Here is an 18,858-nt window from a genome sequence, read left to right as displayed (position 1 = left end):
AGTAATAGAAGCTAGGTTAAGAGGAGAGGTGATGATTAGTGAGCAGCAGTATGGTGTCATGCCACGAAAGAGCACCACAGATGCGATGTTTGCTTTGAGAATGTTGATGGAGAAGTATAGAGAAGGCCAGAAGGAGTTGCATTGTGTCTTTGTAGATTTAGAGAAAGCATACGACAGGGTACCGAGAGATGAGGTGTGGTATTGTATGAGGAAGTCGGGAGTTGCAGAGAAGTATGTAGGAGTGGTGCAGGATATGTATGCGGGAAGTGTGACAATGGTGAGGTGTGCAGTTGGAATGACAGATGGGTTCAAGGTGGAGATGGGATTACATCAAGGATCGGCTCTGAGCCCTTTCTTGTTTGCAATAGTGATGGACAGGTTGACGGATAAGATCAGGCAGGAGTCTCCATGGAAGATGATGTTCAAAGAATACATTGTGATCTGTAGCGAGAGTAGGGTGCAGGTTGAGGAGAGCCCGAAGAGGTGGAGGTATGCACTGGAGAGAAGAGGAATGAAAATCAGTAGGAGCAAGACGGAATACCTATGTGTGAATGAGAGAGAGGACAGTGGAATGGTCAGGATGCAAAAACAGTGGAGGTGACGAAGGCATTTGAGTTTAAATACTTGGGGTCAACTGTCCAAAGTAACGAGGAGTGCAGGAGAGAAGTGAAGAAGAGAGTGCAGGCAGGGTGGAGTGGGTGGAGAAGAGTGGCAGGAGTGATTTGCGACAGAAGCGTACCAGCAAAAGTTAAAGGGAAGGTTTACAAGATGATTGTGAGACCAGCTATGTTATATGGTTTGGACACAGTGGCACTGACGAAAAGACAGGAGGCGGAGCTGGAGGAGGCAGAGTTGAAGATGCTAAGATTTTCACTGGGAGTGACGAAGAAGGTCAGGATTAGGAATGATTATATTAGAGGGACTGCTCAAGGTGGATGGTTTGGAGACAAAGCAAGAGAGGCAAGATTGAGATGGCTTGGACATGTGTGGAGGAGAGATGCTGGGTATATTGGGAGAAGGATGCTGAATATGGAGCTGCCAGGGAAGAGGAAAAGAGGAAGGCCAAAGAGGAGGTTTATGGATGTAGTGAGGGAAGACATGCAGGTGGCTAGTGTGACAAAGGAAGATGCAGAAGACAGGAAGAAATGGAAACGGATGATCCACTCTGGCGACCCCTAACGGGAGCAGCCGAAAGTAGTAGTAGCAGCTGAGTGTGAGAGTGAAGCTAATAAATGGGACTTAGACAGCAACAGTGAAGCTGTAGAGTTACAGCAACAGTCTAAAAACACTGATAATGCACCTTTAGACACAAACCCACTAAAAGAGACTCAGGTAAGTGTAGGGACACAAGCCGCTGTAGAAGGACTACAGAGAAGCCAGAGAACCCGAAAGCTCACTGAAAAAGGTCAAGAACTCCAAGAGGGCAAATCTAAAAGGCTTCAGCATCGCTTAAAAATTTCTTACGACAAATGGAAAGCGCTTGCTTAGGAGGTTAAGAACGCACTCAATGGACCTCTCTTCAGTGAGCTCCTACAAGACCTCATGACTAAGATTCGCTGTGCTTCAACAGATATAAAACAAGTTTATGAAGACTTACGCCAATACATTACCCCGATGCAGAGACTCACCTCCGAGTAGACACTTCTGATGTTGTCTCAAGACAAATTCTGGACTATGCATGGAATTGTCATGAAGAGAAAGACAAAGGCCAAGCTTCTTATAAAGAACAAGCATACTGGATTGAGACTGGCTCAGTGTTATTACCTGCAGCATCTCAGAAGACCAGTTCAAGCTCTCAAAGTCCAAGGTCTGCAAACAGTTAAAGCATAAGGTCAAAACATTCAAGCCTGTCCTCTGCAAAGAAACAAGAAGCTGCAGAAGAGCTGGCCGCAACTCAGTCCACTTTGAAAGTCTTACAAGAAGTGGAACGTGAGAAACAAGTGCTTGAAACCCTTGATGCTTGGAAGAGACAGAGGCTTACACTACAAGAAGCTGAAAACGCGCAAGACAAAATGAAGAGAAGCACAGGCAGATAGAGCACTTAGAGACAGTTAAGTAGATGAATGCTGCAAAGGCACGACTGCAAGTCTATGAACAAGACCAAGAACTGGGCTCAGATGAATAGATATCAGAGTTGCTCCACAAGAAACAGGGCAGGAGACACCTGCACCTAATCCAATAAATCTTCCAGTGCATCATGTGCCACCACCACAATATGCCACACATGTACAACCTGCTATGATGACACACGCTGCCACAAGGGGGCAACCTGTTACTAACACACATCAGGAGGATCACGCTACAGCACTCGCTACAGCAACAGCAGAATCCATCAATGCAAACCATCTCCCAGTACCAGAGCCTTCTGTTTTCAGTGGAGACCCACTAAGATACAAAAACTGAAAAATGTCCTTTCAAACATTGATAAGTAGGGAGAACACTCCAGTAAATGCGGAAGTCTACTACCTCTGCTAGTATGTTGTCGGAACTGTAAAGAAATCCATTGAGAGTTATTTCCTGATAGGCATAGATGCAGCCTATCATTCAGCATGGGGCGTCCTGGAAGAAAGGTATGGAAGCTCCTTTGTGATTGCTAAAGCCTTCAGGCATAAGCTCATCTCGTGGCCAAAGATAGGACCCAGGGATAGCGTTGAACTAAGAGAGTTCTCAGACTTCCTTTGAGGCTGTCAAGCAGCAGTGTCTCAGGTCAAGAGTCTTGAAGTCCTAAATCACTGTGGAGAAAATCAAAGAATGCTCACCAAGTTTCCTGATTGGTTAACAGCCAGATGGAACAAAAAGGTATTTGAGATTGAAGGAGTGAGTTGAGTCCAGTGATGGTGAAGAGGTGAGGTCACCAAAGACTCGAAGCGTTGGTGCAAAGGTGCTGGTAAGCAGCGCTGAAGAAAACACAGATGCTAAAGGATGTTTTTTTGTGAGAAGTCAAGCCATGGCATTCATACATGTCGACAGTTCATGGACAAGTCAATCATAGAAAGAGTTAAATTTGTACACACGGAAAATTTGCGTTGTGGATGTTTGAAAGCAGGGCACAATTCAAAGAACTGTGAAAAGAGGAGTGTCTGCGACACATGTAAAATGAAGCATCCAATGTGCTTACATGAAGATCATGCCAAAGAGGACAGAAAAAAGAACAACAGGATGATGAGCGAAAGGAGAGTGGGAAACACTCAAAGGAGAAAGAAAGGTTAAAGGAAGGGATAGAGTCTAAACAGACCAATGAAACGCCAAATGAAGCAACATCTAACCGAGTGGTGCAAGACATGGACAGCACCCACACGTCCACAGTTATGCCAGTATGGTTGTCCACGATAAGTAACCCAGAGAATGAAGTTCTCATATATGAACTACTGGACAACCAAAGTGACACCACCTTCATCTTGCAAGAAAAGGCAGACACTCTGGACACACAGAAGGAGCCTGTGCAATTAAAACTCTCCACGTTGTCATCCAGAAGTACAGTCATTCCAAGTCAGAAGTTAACTGGACTGCAGGTCAGAGGCTTTTATTCATCAAAGAAAATATCTATCCCAGTAACCTATTCAAGAGAGTTTATTCCTGCCAATTTAAGTCATATTCCTACACCCAAGACAGCAAGCGCATGGCCTCACCTAGAGCACCTTGCTGAAGAGATTGCTCCTTTAATCAAATGTGACATTGGTCTGCTCATAGGTTACAATTGTTCTCAAGCCCTGCTACCCAGAGAAGTTGTGTCACGCAAAGACAATGAGCCATTTCCCCAAAGAACAGACTTTGACTGGAGTATATAGTTGGACGTGTCAATCCCTGTGTTGATTATGGCGACACAATTGGAAGCAGCCACAGGGTCATTGTGAAACAAGTGACACCTTATCTACAGTCATCTGCTCATCTGTCAAATTAAGTTCGATACATATGCCAAAGACAAGTCAAGGAATTAGTTACTCCACCAGACTTGATATAGGTGCTCAAATCGGACTTCAACAAAAGGACTGTAGAGGATGCTCACTTCTCTCAAGAGGATGTGTGCTTCATATCAATAATGGAGGAGAGAATCAAAATCAATGCAGACGGTCAATGCGAAATGCCTTTGCCATTTAAGGAAGACAGGCCGAGTCTGCCAGACAATAGATGTGTAGATCACCGACTCAAGTGTCTGAGAAAGCGATTTGAGAAGGACAAGCAATACCATAAGGACTACATAGCCTACATGAGTGAACAATGACTCGTGGAGACGCTGACAAGGTTCGAGAAGAAGAAATCGACAAGAGCTCTGCCTGGTACATCCCTCACCACGAGATGTATCACCCAGAGAAACCAGGCAAAATACGGATCGTGTTCGATTGCTCAGCGAAGTTTCAATTCGTGTCATTGAATGACCATCTGCTTACCGGGCCAGAATTGACGAATACTCTGGTGGTAGTTCTCTTTCAGTTTCGCAAAGGTCTTGTAGCAATAATGTGCAATATTGTACATATGTTCCATCAATTTCACGTAAGATTATTTGAGATTTCTCTGGTGGGACGATTGGGACTTTCAATCACACCCATCAGTCTATCGAATGAGAGTGCACCTGTTCGGACCAGCCTCATCACCTGGCTGTGCAAACTATGGCCTCAAACACATTGCCGCTCAAGGACAAGGTTGCATCTATCTGTTTCATCAAAAGAAACTTTTATGTGGATGATGGCCTAACAAGTATGTCAACAGAAGATGAAGCAATACAATAGTCAGCGAAGCAAGAAAACTCTGGAGCACTGGCAAACTACCAATCCACTGTTCTTTAGAACATAGGCAAGGCCAGAGTGGCCCCCATGAAGGTCACCACAGTACCAAGACTTGAGCTGACAGCAGCTGTTGTTGCTGTCCGTACAAGTGATCTGCTCAAAAGGGAGTTGGAAATAGAAGGTGCCTAAGAATTCTTCTGGGTGGACTCAAAGGTCAACAATGATGCCAGACGATTTCACGTATTTGTGGCAAACCGCATTCAGCGTATCTATGAAAGTACCAATCCAAGTCAACGGGGACACGTGGTGTCCAGTGGCGGCTGGCCAGTATAGGGTGCTGGGGCGCCGCCCCTTCAAACATCAAGAGATGAAAATCTACTTAAACATATTAAATATAATTTAGTTGTATAATGCAAATAATTATGAAATAAAAGTGTTTTTCAGTCGGTGAGCACCTGTCAGCAGCCATTAAATATTGGTTCCAAATGGTATTTGGTTGATTTCTGTCTGAATACATATACTTCCTGGGTGAGGGGCACCGGCCAAAAGATGTAAGCCCTCAAACCTTTGGCGAGCAGATGACCTGAGGCTGCTGTCTAATTGGTTTCTTCAGATTTTCCACGAGGAGCAGTTCTGAGCGCCCCAGACACTCCCACTTTTATTGGCAGCGAATTGGTATTGTTCTAATGTTTTTTGATCTAATGTGATTGGACAATTCTCGTGGCTGTCAATCATGTTCACACCCACCACGACGCCTCGTCTCGACTGTCAATCATCAACTGTCTACAAACCCTGATAAAATCTATAGGCTACATCGTCCTTCTTAATAACTCTGTGACTGTGTGGACATTAAATCAGCTGTCAGGTGTGCTGCACCAAGGTAAATTGCGCCCCCCCCCCCACATTTTTAGCACCAGCCACCACTGGTGGTCTCTGAAGAAAATCCCGCTGACCACGCATCAAGAGGCCTCAAAGCTAAAGAGGTCATTGCTTCTAACTGGTTTACTGGTCCTGACTTTCTCTGGTGTGACGAGCTTCCCAGAGGAGATATTAAGGTGGGAGACATTGCAGGTGAAGACCCAGAAGTTTGTAAGGCCTTCGTACACAAGACCTTGACAACAGAAGATTTACTGCTTGATAGCTTCCTAAAGTTCTCCAGTTGGATGAGGGTAGTCAAAGCCATCGCCAGACTCATATGGCATCAAAGAGCGTACAGGTTTGGCATCAAGAATCAATGAAGCCACAAGTCTCAAAGAGAGAAGGATGCAGAACTTACTATCATAGACATTGTCCAAAGAGCAACCTTCTCTGAGGAAATCCAAAGTCTTCAATACAAGAAGGAAATGACAACCAAGGATAAGGCCAGCAGGTTACATAGATTGAATCCTTTCTTGGACGAGCAAGGCATCTTCAGGATGGGAGGTCGACTAGAGCATGCTGCTTTGCGCCTGCACATCAAGCATCCAGCAGTCTTTCCAAAGACCAGCCACATATCAAACGTACTGATCAAGCACTATCATCAAAAGGTGCAGCACCAAGGGCGTGGCATAACAATGAATGAGCTATGATCAAACGGCATCTGGATACTTGAATGTAGTCATGCTGTGTCGTCCTACATCTACAAGTCTGTCAAGTGTAGAAGGTTCAGAAGGTGTACAGAACAGCAACAAATGGCAGACTTAACCCCGTGAACGCATAGAATAACTCCTCCCTTAACATATTGTGGGATGGACTGTTTTGGCCCATTCTATGCCAAAGAGGGAAGAATGGAGCTGAAGCGCTATTGTCTGTTATTTACCTGGCTGCTCTCATGCTGTGCACATAGAACTGCTTGATGACATGACGACTGATGCCTTTATTAATGCTCTTTGTGCCTTCATTGCCTTACGCGGAAACATTTGACAACTTCAATCTGATCAGGGCACTAATTTTGTTGGTGCTAGACGTGAATTCCTGGAAGCTGTAAAAGAGATGGACCAAGAATGCCTAAAGCAACTAGGTTGTGAGTTTGTCATGAAAACTGCAAACTTACCTTTACGAATTCATGGCAATCATAAACAGCAGACCTTTTAACAGCACATTTACTCAATGATCCAGCTGGGCAACAGCCTCTTACGCCCAATCACATTCTGACAATGAAGTCTTCAATAAACTTGCCACCACCCGGAGAGTTTGTCAAGGAAGACCATTATCTTCGCAAAAGATGGTGTAGAGTGCAACATCTAGCCAATTAGTTCTGGTCTATATGGAAGAAGGAGTACATGCAACAGAGACAGACTTGGCACAAGACACACAGAAACACAAAGATCAACGATATAGTGATTGTACAAGTCTACACTGCACTACGAAATGAATGGAAGCTGGCCAAGGTCAATGAAGTGTACCCTGGTGAAGATGGATGTATGAGAAAGCTGCAATTACTGGTCAGTGACTTAGCTCTAGATGATCAAGGAAAGCGACTCACCAAGCCAACCTACCTTTAGAGGCCTATCCACAAGACTGTTACCATGCTTGAAGCTGAGTAATGCAGCCTTGTTGTCTGTCTACCTTCCCTCGCACCAAATCTCTTAAAATGTTTTTATTCGAATCATACAAGTGTATGATTCATTAGAGAAATCACCAGTGATTTGGTGAGAGTGTAGCTATCATCACATTCAGTTATAGTTTTAAGTTCATTTAATAATTTTGAGTTAAATATAAGAATAATTTATGTTTCTGATAAAAGAATATTTTTGTTAATTCACATAAATATAACTAAGAATATACACATAAGATCATATGTAAACAGACCTGTCTAATATTTCCATGTTCTTGTGTTGCAGTGGGGTCAGGTTGTTATTGTTGGTTGCACGCTATGCGCCACAAGGGGCAGCGTATGTCCGGCTCAACGTACGATGGTGGTTTAAATTACGTTGCTGTATATTAATGTTCATTAAGACTGGAATTAAGTGAAGACCTGTAAAGCGTGAGGTTTCTTTTCTTACCCCCATGAGTTAGCGCGGCCAATGAGGTATGCAAGTTTATTTGTACGTTTCAACATGCTTGTAGCTATTGGATATGCTAACGGCTAATATGCGAAACGGCGTTCACATGATAGCAACGTGATAGCCTACCTATGTTTCAGTGAACGTTTAGCAAACTAATTATGTCAGTTTAGCAGCTTATAGCCCTCAGAGTAAACGGGTAAGCTATATTTTGTGATTGTGATGTATGTTTTAATGGTTATTCTCTATGAGAATGTGTTATATCAGACTAATTTTATGTGTTGTGTATTTCTATCTAGTTCTCACGGCATGTTTGACGACATGGATATGCAAAATAAATGCCTGTAACCAAAAGAACGCTTTGTGTTCGTGATTTAACTGGGGGGGGGGTGCACTTGCCTCTCTTGCTTTTGTCTCCAAACCATCTGCAACCTTGTAAACCTGAGCTTTCCCTCTAATATTGTGGTGGACACGTATTGGGGACAGAATTCAACCCAGGAACTAACGGTTAAGTCATGGTTGCCCTGGCAGGTTAACGCAGGGTTAAGTTATGGTTGTCCAGCCAGTTTTCTGGTTATTCTTGCCGCCTCCGCTCAGTCGAGTTGTGGTTTTGTTGTCTCTCTGATTTACCGTGGATTAAAGAAAGTTGCCTACACGGCTAAAGTGTGAACCTACGGTCTTCTCCGTTCCTTCGGCTCTACACTGGTGACCCCGACGTCGGTTTTCGGATAAGTTTTCTGAAACCACACACATTATGGCTACGAACGCCGTTGCAATTAAACTGCCGGAGTTTTGGGAGTCTTCCGCGGCTACGTGGTTCACACAGGCTGAGGCACAGTTCGCGCTCAGAGACATAACAGCAGACGAGACCAGGTACTACTACGTAGTGGCAGCGCTGGGGGGCGCTACGGCTTCCAGGATAAGCGGTTTCATAACCAACCCACCGGCCGATGGTAAATACGCCGCACTTAAACATCTCCTCCTTGAAACTTTTGAACTGTCAACAACGGAGAGAGCACGTCGCCTCTTCGCAATTCAGGGCTTGGGGGATGGCAAACCATCGGAGCTAATGAGCAGGATGTTAAACCTACTGGGTCAAGAAAAGCCATGTTTCCTGTTTATGGAGCTGTTTCTGCGCAACATGCCGCCCCACGTCCAGACTGCGCTTGCTAACTCCACCATCACTGATCCCCGTGAGCTGGCAAAGGAGGCTGACCGATTCTTCGTCGCTACACAACGTTCCTCCCATGCCGGGGTGCTGGCTCCTACCTTCACTGGCCCCCCGCCGACATCGCGGGCGTGGCCCGACGGTGGCGCCACAGCGTCAGACCGCTACAAGCCCTCTGGACTCAGTATGTACCACGCTCGATTTGGTGCGAAAGCTAAACGGTGCCGTTCCCCCTGCAACTACAGGCCGACGGGAAACGAGAGGGCCAACACTCAGTAGTGGCCATGAGTGTTGGCGATACGAGCAGGCTACTCTTCATCCTCGACACCCTCTCCGGTCGGCGATTTCTTTGTGACACGGGCGCACAGAGAAGCGTGCTCCCTGCTACTGACGTCGACATCATGGGCGGGGAGCGGGGCCCCCAGTTGGCGACGGCTGACGGCAGCCCAATCCACACCTACGGCGTGCGGTCTGTAGAACTGTGTTTTGGTGGACAACGTTTCACGTGGGAGTTCGTCATGGCCAATGTAACGCTTCCCCTCCTCGGAGCTGATTTTTTGTGCGCTTACGGTTTGCTAGTGGACATTCAGAACAGCCGTCTGGTCGATGCCTTAACCTTCTCCTCCTTCGCATGTACGCGGAGGGAAGTGGCTTATGCAGGTCTAGCCAACTCTCTCTCAGAGGCAGACAAGTTCAACCGCCTCCTCGCTGAGTTCCCTGACCTCACCCAGCCTACCTTCTCTGCACCCACCGCTAAGCATGGGGTGGAGCATCACATTGCTACGAAGGGGCCCCCGGTCTACGCCAGAGCCAGGCGTCTCGACCCCGCCAAACTCGCCATTGCCAAGTCTGAGTTCGAGCACCTGGAACGCATGGGGATCATCCGCCGCTCTGACAGCCCGTGGGCATCCCCACTCCACATCGTCGCTAAGCCTGATGGAGGTTGGCACCCATGCGGGGACTACCGCCGACTAAATGACGCCACCACGCCCGACCGCTATCCTGTCCCGCATATCCAGGACTTTTCTGCAAACCTGTCTGGCAAACGCGTCTTCTCAAAAGTCGACCTGGTCCGTGGTTATCATCAAGTTCCCGTGCACCCCTCGGACATCCCCAAGACAGCGGTGACTACCCCATTCGGCCTATTTGAATTCCTACGAATGCCATTTGGACTCAAAAACGCGGCCCAGTCGTTTCAGCGGCTGATGGATTCAGTGCTCCGTGGCCTTCCTTTCATCTTCGTCTATTTGGACGACATACTCATCGCCAGTGCCTCCGAGGAAGAACACCTGTCCCATCTTCACGCCCTCTTCACACGCCTCAGCCAGCATGGGCTGATCGTCAACCCGGCGAAGTGCCAGTTCGGGCTGACGGCCATTGATTTCCTCGGGCACCGCATCACTGGGGACGGGGCAGTCCCCCTGCCCTCAAAGGTGGAAGCGGTGGCGGCCTCTCCGCGCCCCCAAACAGCTCGTGCGCTCAGGGAGTTCATCAGGATGGTGACATTCTACCACCGCTTCATTCCCCGAGCCGCCTTTATCATCCGGTCACTGTACGAGGCGCTGAAAGGCATGTCCCCCAACCAGGCGGTCGACTGGACAGCAGAGCGGGACCGTGCGTTCACCGAGACTAAAGCTGCGCTCTCCCAGGCTACCCTGCTAGCGCATCCTTCACCTACAGCGCCTATTTCCATAAACACGGATGCATCGGGCTATGCTGTTGGTGCGGTTCACGAACAGTGGGTGGGGGAGGCTTGGCAGCTTTGGCCTTTTTCAGTCGCCAGCTTACACCCCGAGAGCGCAAGTATAGTACTTTTGACAGGGAACTCCTCGGTCTCTGGCTCGCCGTCCGGCATTTCCGTTTCCTGCTAGAGGGCCGCGAGTTTACTGCGTACGTGGACCACAAGCCCCTCACGTTTGCCATGTCCAAGACGGCCGAGCCATGGTCCGCTCGCCAGCAGCGACAACTCTCCTACATTTTGGAATTCACTACCGACATCCAGCACGTCGCTGGTAAGTCTAACCAGGTAGCTGACTGCCTCTCTAGGGCAGTGATTGGAGCGGTCCACCTAGGCCTGGACTATGCACAGATGGCCGCTGACCAGGCCACGGACCCGAGCATCCTCCGTCTCCGGACCTCCGACACGGGGCTCCGCCTGCAGGACGTTCCTTTCAGCGACACAGGTGTCACCCTCCTGTGTGACGTCTCAACAGGACAGCCCAGGCCCATCGTCCCGCACAGCTGGAGACGCCCCGTATTTGAAGCTGTGCACGGCCTCGCTCATCCAGGCGGTAAGCCATCCGTGCGCCTGACCTCTGCTAAGTTTGTGTGGGAGGGACTTAAGAGAGACGTGAAAGCGTGGGCCGACTCGTGTGTTGCCTGTCAGCGGGCTAAGATACACCGCCACATTAAGGCGCCCCTGGAACGCTTTGCAGTGCCAGAGAGACGATTTGACCATGTCCACGTCGACCTGGTTGGTCCCCTACCCCCCTCCCATGGGTTCACCTACCTCTTCACTGTGGTGGACAGGACTACGCGCTGGCCTGAAGCTGTTCCCCTGGCATCCACGACGTCTGCTGATGTGGCCCAGGCTTTTATTGGGTCGTGGGTCTCACGTTTCGGTACGCCTTCCGACCTTTCATCTGACCGCGGGCCACAGTTTACCTCAGAGCTAGGGAATGCTGTGGGTGAGGCTCTGGGCGTCAAGCTTCATCGCACTACCGCCTACCACCCTCAGGCGAACGGCCTATGTGAGCGCTTCCACCGGTCCATGAAGGCTGCGCTTCGGGCTACTCTCAAGGACTGCAACTGGGTCGACAAGCTCCCATGGGTCATGCTGGGCCTGCGGACCGCCCCGAAGGAAGACCTACAAGCCTCCTCTGCGGAGCTGGTGTACGGCACGCCGCTGCGAGTCCCAGGCGATTTCATGCCCAACGCAACGCGTCCCTGGTCAGCTGTGGACCAACGAGCCTCCTTGCTGGACGGGGTCAGAGCTTTCACACCCGTCCCTACCGCCCAACACGGCGCTCCGGTGTCCCAGGTGCCCCCAGGTCTGCAGTAAGCGGACTACATGTTCATCCGTCACGACGCACACCGCCCCCCTCTGCAACCCCCTTATGACGGCCCCTTCCGCGTCCTGGAACGGGGAACTAAGCACCTGGTGGTGGATTTTGGGGGCACGGCCGAGCATGTTTCAGTGGACCGAGTTAAACCCGCACACCTGGACTTGACGCAGCCGTTGGAGTTAGCCCAACCTCCTCGTCGCGGTCGTCCCCCGGCTCCGCCTCCTCCCCCCGTGGAGGCCCGCGCTGCCTCTTCTGCTCCTCAGGCCGACCTCCACAGGCCCGCGTCAATGCCTCCCAGAGACACTCCGGCCCCTGTTACCCGGAGCCGCCGCGGACGGCTTGTCGTCCCCCCGCGCCTGCCTGACTTCGATTACTAGGGCGAATTCTGGGGGGGCTCATGTGGTGGACACGTATTGGGGACAGAATTCAACCCAGGAACTAAGGGTTAAGTCATGGTTGCCCTGGCAGGTTAACGCAGGGTTAAGTTATGGTTGTCCAGCCAGTTTTCTGGTTATTCTTGCCGCCTCCGCTCAGTCGAGTTTTGGTTTTGTTGTCTCTCTGATTTACTGTGGATTAAAGAAAGTTGCGTACACGGCTAAAGTGTGAACCTACGGTCTTCTCCGTTCCTTCGGCTCTACAATATACTCATTCCTAATCCTGTCCTTTGTCGTCACTCCCAACGAAAATCTTAGCCTCGTCAACTCTACCACCTCTAGCTCTCCAGCGCCACCTCCTGTCTTTTCGTCAGTGCCACCGTCTCCAAACCATACAACATAGCTGGTCTCGCTCGCTACCATCTTGTAAACCTTCCCTTAACACTTGCTGGTACCCTTCTGTCGCAAATCACTCCTGACACTCTTCTCCACCCACTCCACCCTGCCTGCACTCTTATCGTCACCTCTCTTCCGCACTCCCCGTTCCTTTGAACAGCTGAACCCAAGACTGGTCCATCTTCATAACCGCTACTCTTTGCATCCTCACCATTCCGCTGTCCTCCCTCATGTTCATGCATATGTATTCCATCTTGCTCCTACTGATTTCTCTTCTTCTTCTCTCCAGTGCATATATCCACCTCTCCAGGCTCTCCTCAACCTGCCCCCTACTCTTCGCTACAGATCACAATGTCATCCACGAACATCATAGTCCACGGAGATTCCTGCCTGATCTCATCTTTCAACCTGGCCATCACCACTGCCTACAAGACAGGGCTCAGAGCTGATCCTTGATGTAATCCCACCTCCACCTTGAACCCATCTGTCATTCCTACCGCACACCTCACCATTGTCACACTGCCCTCATACATATTCTGCACCACTCCTACATACTTCTCTGCCACTCCCAGCTTCCTCATACAATACCACACATCCTCTTTTGGCCTTTATCTACAAACTTGCAGCTTTAACATTTAACTAAAATTGGCACACACAAAAAATCTAAACCAACTAAATAGCCCAGCCACGAGTTTCCTGGGGGGGGGGGGGTCACTGGGGAAACTATTATAGGGAATACATCCAGTGAAGAGCCTTAGAAAGAGAGTTATGTCAACTCCGTAGACGTCAATGGGCCAATTATTTAACAGCAATGGCGGATCATGGGAGCCCCAGATAGTTCCAAACAGTGCGCATAGAATATGTGTCACGTTGGAATATATCTATATCTATATATAAATGTAAAAATCTGAAAATATTGGATAGTAGTTACCAGAAATCGCGGCTAAGCAGTTCATTTAAATGACCTACCAAGCTTCGTTTGGAACCACTCGGCGGCTACATGAACCACATGACCCTCTCGCGTTTTGACCCTCATTGACGCAACTCTCTCTTTCTAGGGCTCTGATCCAGTGTGCAGATTTGGCTCAAGGAGTGTTAGCTATTGCTGTTCGTGTTTAAAAAAAGATGATAAAAGTTGCTAACCTACATATAAAATGTCGTTACGGAGCTCGGGGACAACATGTGCTGTTCGTGGTTGTACGTACAACCAGACGAACTTTAATGAGTGGCTTAAACGGGAATGCTTCAGTCATAAGCCTAAAACTACATCAAGACTGTTCCTGTCAGCGATGGTACACTTTCCATCGCCTCCCACAAGACGACGAGGCAAAAAGAAATTGGCTAAAGAACTTAAACTCAAAAAAGCCCCCTCAAACTCTAGGTTTACTCAATTCACTTTGTTGATAAGAAGCCACCGCTGGATAACCCTTACCCAACACTTGTTCTGGGTTACGAGAGGCCACCTAAGAAGAAGAGACGCCGACTCATCGGGACTCATCATGTCACAACAACAGGTAAGTTAATGTGATGTCGACTAGTTTGCTAGCTTTGTTTACGCCACGGTTTTCAGTTTTCAGAATCTGACTATCCCTGACTACTCTTAACTTAAGCACTGTTTTTAAAAATATTATTAGTATAAGAAAAACCTGTCTGCCGTGGTGACAGGCAGGTGACCTGATATTTTTACTTGCCACGGACATTTAACGTTACCCTTTATTTTGGCAGGTACTAATTTCATTCCCTGTTTTAACGAACAGATACAGAATATTTATTTTGAAATTATTAAACCTGAGCTCTGTATCCTGATGTCTGTGTGCAAGTTAGATTCTGATTAGCGGACCTTAGTCCCCCATACAACACCCCTTGGTTTAGAGTGCTCATTTGCCGTAGAGAATAAATAGTCTGACAACAGCTACAAGTAAGGCACAGTGTTTAATATTGTTTATTTAAAGTAGCCCTAATTTTTTATTATTTGCCTTTCCAGAATCTTCACAAATAATATCATGAACTAATCATTAATTCATATTATCTGAACATTGTGTTTTAAATTTGTGTACATTTAATTTCTGTCAATCTTTGTGTACTTTTCCATCTACTTGAATTGATAACTACTAAAGCAATACATCTCATATTTTTTGTTTTGTGTTTTGTACTGATCAACCTGTCTGTAACTCAGTGTTGTATTGTATTGTTTATGTTTGTTCCAGGACAGGTCTCTCTTGAAAATGAGACACCGTTGAGACAACGGGATCCCGTGTGTAAATAAAAGTTAAATACACCCGTATAAATAAAGGCTAGATAAAAAAAGCAATTGTGACCTAAATATGCACTTTATGTATTACCTGCAGACGAGTCCGGTGAGATCGAGGTTTCTGAGGAGCCAAGTCCTATTTAAAAGACTTTTCATGATGCCCAAACACAGTGCGCAGACCCAGCAATGGAGGACCACAGCTACTCCAAAGGAGCAAGCATCACATGTGGCTTGACAACAACACTGTCCCCTGAGAGGTCGCTGTCTGTTGCAGATGTTACACTGAAAGATGCTGCAGACTGCCTTCTCTACACAGAGGTTCCACTACTAGAGTTCAACACTCTTGTGCCTTGCTTACAGGGTTTTGCTGCCACATCATCATCAATGTCATCCATCCATCCATTATCCAAACCGCTTATCCTGCTCAGGGTCACGGGGATGCTGGAGCCTATCCCAGCAGTCATTGGGCAGCAGGCAGGGAGACACCCTGGATAGCCGCCAGGCCATCACAGGTAGACCAAATCCTGTTGATGCTGATGAAACTTAGACAGAACTTTGTCATAGCTGATTTAGCAAGACGCTTCAAAAGGTCACCTGGTCAGGTCAGTAAAACACTGATATTCTAGATAGATGTGATTGCTGAGCACACCAAGGATCTCATTCCATGGCTGCGTTGTGAAACGATAAAGGCCACATTGCCACAGGTTTTTAAGGACAATTTTCCAAACACAACTTGTGTAACTGACTGCACAGAAAGTGTTTCGCAGAAAGTTAAAAATCTGGACTCAGAACTGAATCTTACAGTCACTACTATGCCAATAATACTGTCAAGTATCTTGTAGCAACTGCTCCATCTGGAATTCTTACGTTCATTTCAGAGGCTTGTGGTGGCAAATATAGTTCATTACACAGAACTCAGGGTTTCTTGACCATTTGCATGCTGGAGATGAGGTGATTGGGGACTGTGGCTTCACGATTAGGGACTTGCTAGAGGAATGGAATGTTGTGAGATTTGAGGTTGTGTGCCACAACAACAACAACAACAACATATTAAGCAGTGAATTAATTGAAGTACAGTACAATTTTCGGTTCAGTAAATTTATTTGTAAAACTTACAATAAAATCAAATTTTTCATATCTTTTCATGCCATTACTTTACTGACCTTCCACAGAATTGCTGCTGCATGACTACAAGAGCGTCCTGGCCCTGAAATGCATGAGCAACCCGCTGTCTGTATGTCACCTGTCACTGATGGTAGCTCCAAGCCTTATGAGATACGTGCAGACTCTGACTCAGACTCTTTATTGCTGTATAAAATATTGGTACGCCTCCGAGCTTTTTAAATTGCTCATCGCCTGCCCAATACAGGCAAGCCCTTTTGAGCTCCGTGAGGTTGTGTTCCCACATCATTAGCTAATTTGGCTTGGCTTGCTAGATCTTTACGAATGAATGAGGCGCCGTACATATAGAAGACGGTTAGCGTACCGTTACCATGGAAACGCCGGTTCCGGTTCAGCGACAGGACGCGCCGGAAGTCGAGCCCATAATTCACGCAAGGTACGCGGGCTAGGAATAAGGTGGATAAAAGACAAAACCCACAGCTCGGTGTGTTCCAATGCAGTGTTGGCAGTAGCGTCGCTAAAAGTAGCGGCGTTACTAGTTTAACTAACTACATGCTCAGTAGCGCGGTGGTAGCGTCGCTGTTTTCTGAATCAAATTAGCTTTTCAGTAGCGACACTCTTTTATTGATGAAGTAGTACGTTCATGTCCACACAAGCTGCATTTTCCCAAACATTTTTGAAGCTTAAGCGCAGCGGAGCTTTCTGCTGCGGTGTGAAAAAGAACCGCTACGGGTCAGTAAGTGACGCCACCCCATACACGGACCTGCATGTGTAGCTAACAGCAGCGCTTCCGTATGGTTGTGACGTCACGTACCAATCCTTGGACCGATGACTCACGCGCACACAGACAAACACGCTCTCGACGTCTGATTTCTGCTAGTATACGTGGAGCACGTTTTTTGTTTGTTTGTTTTCGTTGCCAAATTGGTTTTGGAGCAGTGAGAGCAGAGCTTATTGTTTTATAAACAATTGAACCGAACAGTTTTTGCCTGCCTGTCTGTTTGACAGTTTTATTGATCATTGAGATAGAACGAATGGAGAGAGGTCGGTTCAATGTAAAAAAAAAATAGCTTGGATGTAGTAAACTACTTTTGCCATGTTGCTGTAGCTTAGCTTCATTTAATGTAGAGTAACTGGCTATATTAAAGAATGTTGAATCAGTTCATAAAGGATACAATATATATTGACGAAAACATTTCATCACTCATCTAAGTGACCTACCTCTTCAGTCTAAAAAAAAACTGCTTGATCTAAGTCACCTCCTCAGTCTATCAATCAGTCGATCAAGTTGCATTTTATATAGCGCTTTTCAAGCTGCAACAGCCACTCAAAGCGCTTTACAATTAATCAAAAATAGCATGTAAAAATAAAAATCTAGTACTTAATTAATTGCATTAAAAAAATCCAAGAAAAACTGATGAAACGTTTCTGTCAATAAACGTTGTGTCCAGATGAACCGATTCAACTTTCTTTGATTTTCTTACCTGGATTATTGAGCATGCATAAAGATATAAGCTCACTATACTTTCCAAGTAGTTTGCCCAACAGTGTTCCAATGTCATGGCTTTACTGTTCCAGAAAAAGTTTACCCTTACACAGAGAAGTTGCACACAATGCAAACTAAGAATGTTGCTAAACTCGTTTTTTTATGTTTGTGTTGAAAAATCACTTGTTTGAATACTGAACCTGTATTGCTGTCTCTCAGGTGTAGCCGCTATATGACAGACTTTCATATCCATCCATCCATCCATCCATTATTCACGCCCCTTATACCAGTTGAGGTCGTGGGGATGCTGGAGCCTATCCCAGCTGTCATTGGACGGCAGGAGGGGAGACACCCTGGACAGGCCGCCCGCCAGCCATCACAGGGCCAACACATTCACATCTAGAGACAATTTAGTATGGCCGATTAACCTGACCTACATGTGTAATTATGCTAGGTTTATTATAAACAAACCAGAAGAGATTAGTTTTAAGCAGCAAGCTCCTACTATTCAAGTAAATAACAAATAGATCCTGAGCAGTATTCATTACGCAGAGATAGAAATAAAGAAACAAAATATTCACACAAGTACATCAACTGGTTTCCTCCCACAGTCCTGACATGTAGGTCAGACTTTCATATCTGACACCAAAGTTATAGACGGGGCTGACCCATCACCTGGTTTAAAAATACGAAAGTGAAGGTAAGATTAACTGCACCATGACTCACACTTTGTCTCTCTTTCTGGGCTGTGGTTAAGGGCAAACAAGTCTGCACACTACCACCCCCGCCTTCAAGACAGGGGAGGAAAGAAGGTGCGTTTGTATTGTGTATCTAACTTTAACTGTATCCAACTTTTCACGTGTGGTCCTAACACACTTCTGTACAATTTACACGTTAAATTTAAAGTCTGCTGGTGGCAATGGGCATACGTGATGAAATTCTGCTTCCTCGCTGACTGCTTAATGGTAGAAATATATTTACATCGTTAATTAAAACAAATTGTCCCCCTTCTAGCAACAAATGTACGATTTTAGATGTACACCTTCTGTGTTTAGCAGCACAGTGGCACAGTGGTTAGCACAGTCGCTTCACAGCAAGAAGGTCCTGGGTTCGAGCCCCCGGGTAGTCCAATCTTTGTGGATCATCCTGGGTTATCTTCTGTGTGGAGTTTGCATGTTCTCCTCATGTCTGCATGGGTTTCCTCCGGGGGCTCCAGTTTCCTCCCACAGTCCAAAGACATGTAAGTCAGGTGAATTGGCCATACTAAATTCTCCCTAGGTATGAATGG

This window comes from Lampris incognitus, chromosome 5 (genome assembly GCF_029633865.1).
Source record: "Lampris incognitus isolate fLamInc1 chromosome 5, fLamInc1.hap2, whole genome shotgun sequence".
NCBI classification, from domain to species: Eukaryota; Metazoa; Chordata; class Actinopteri; order Lampriformes; family Lampridae; genus Lampris; species Lampris incognitus.
The sequence above is the reverse complement of the archived record's forward strand: the minus strand, read 5'-3'. Positions refer to the sequence as shown.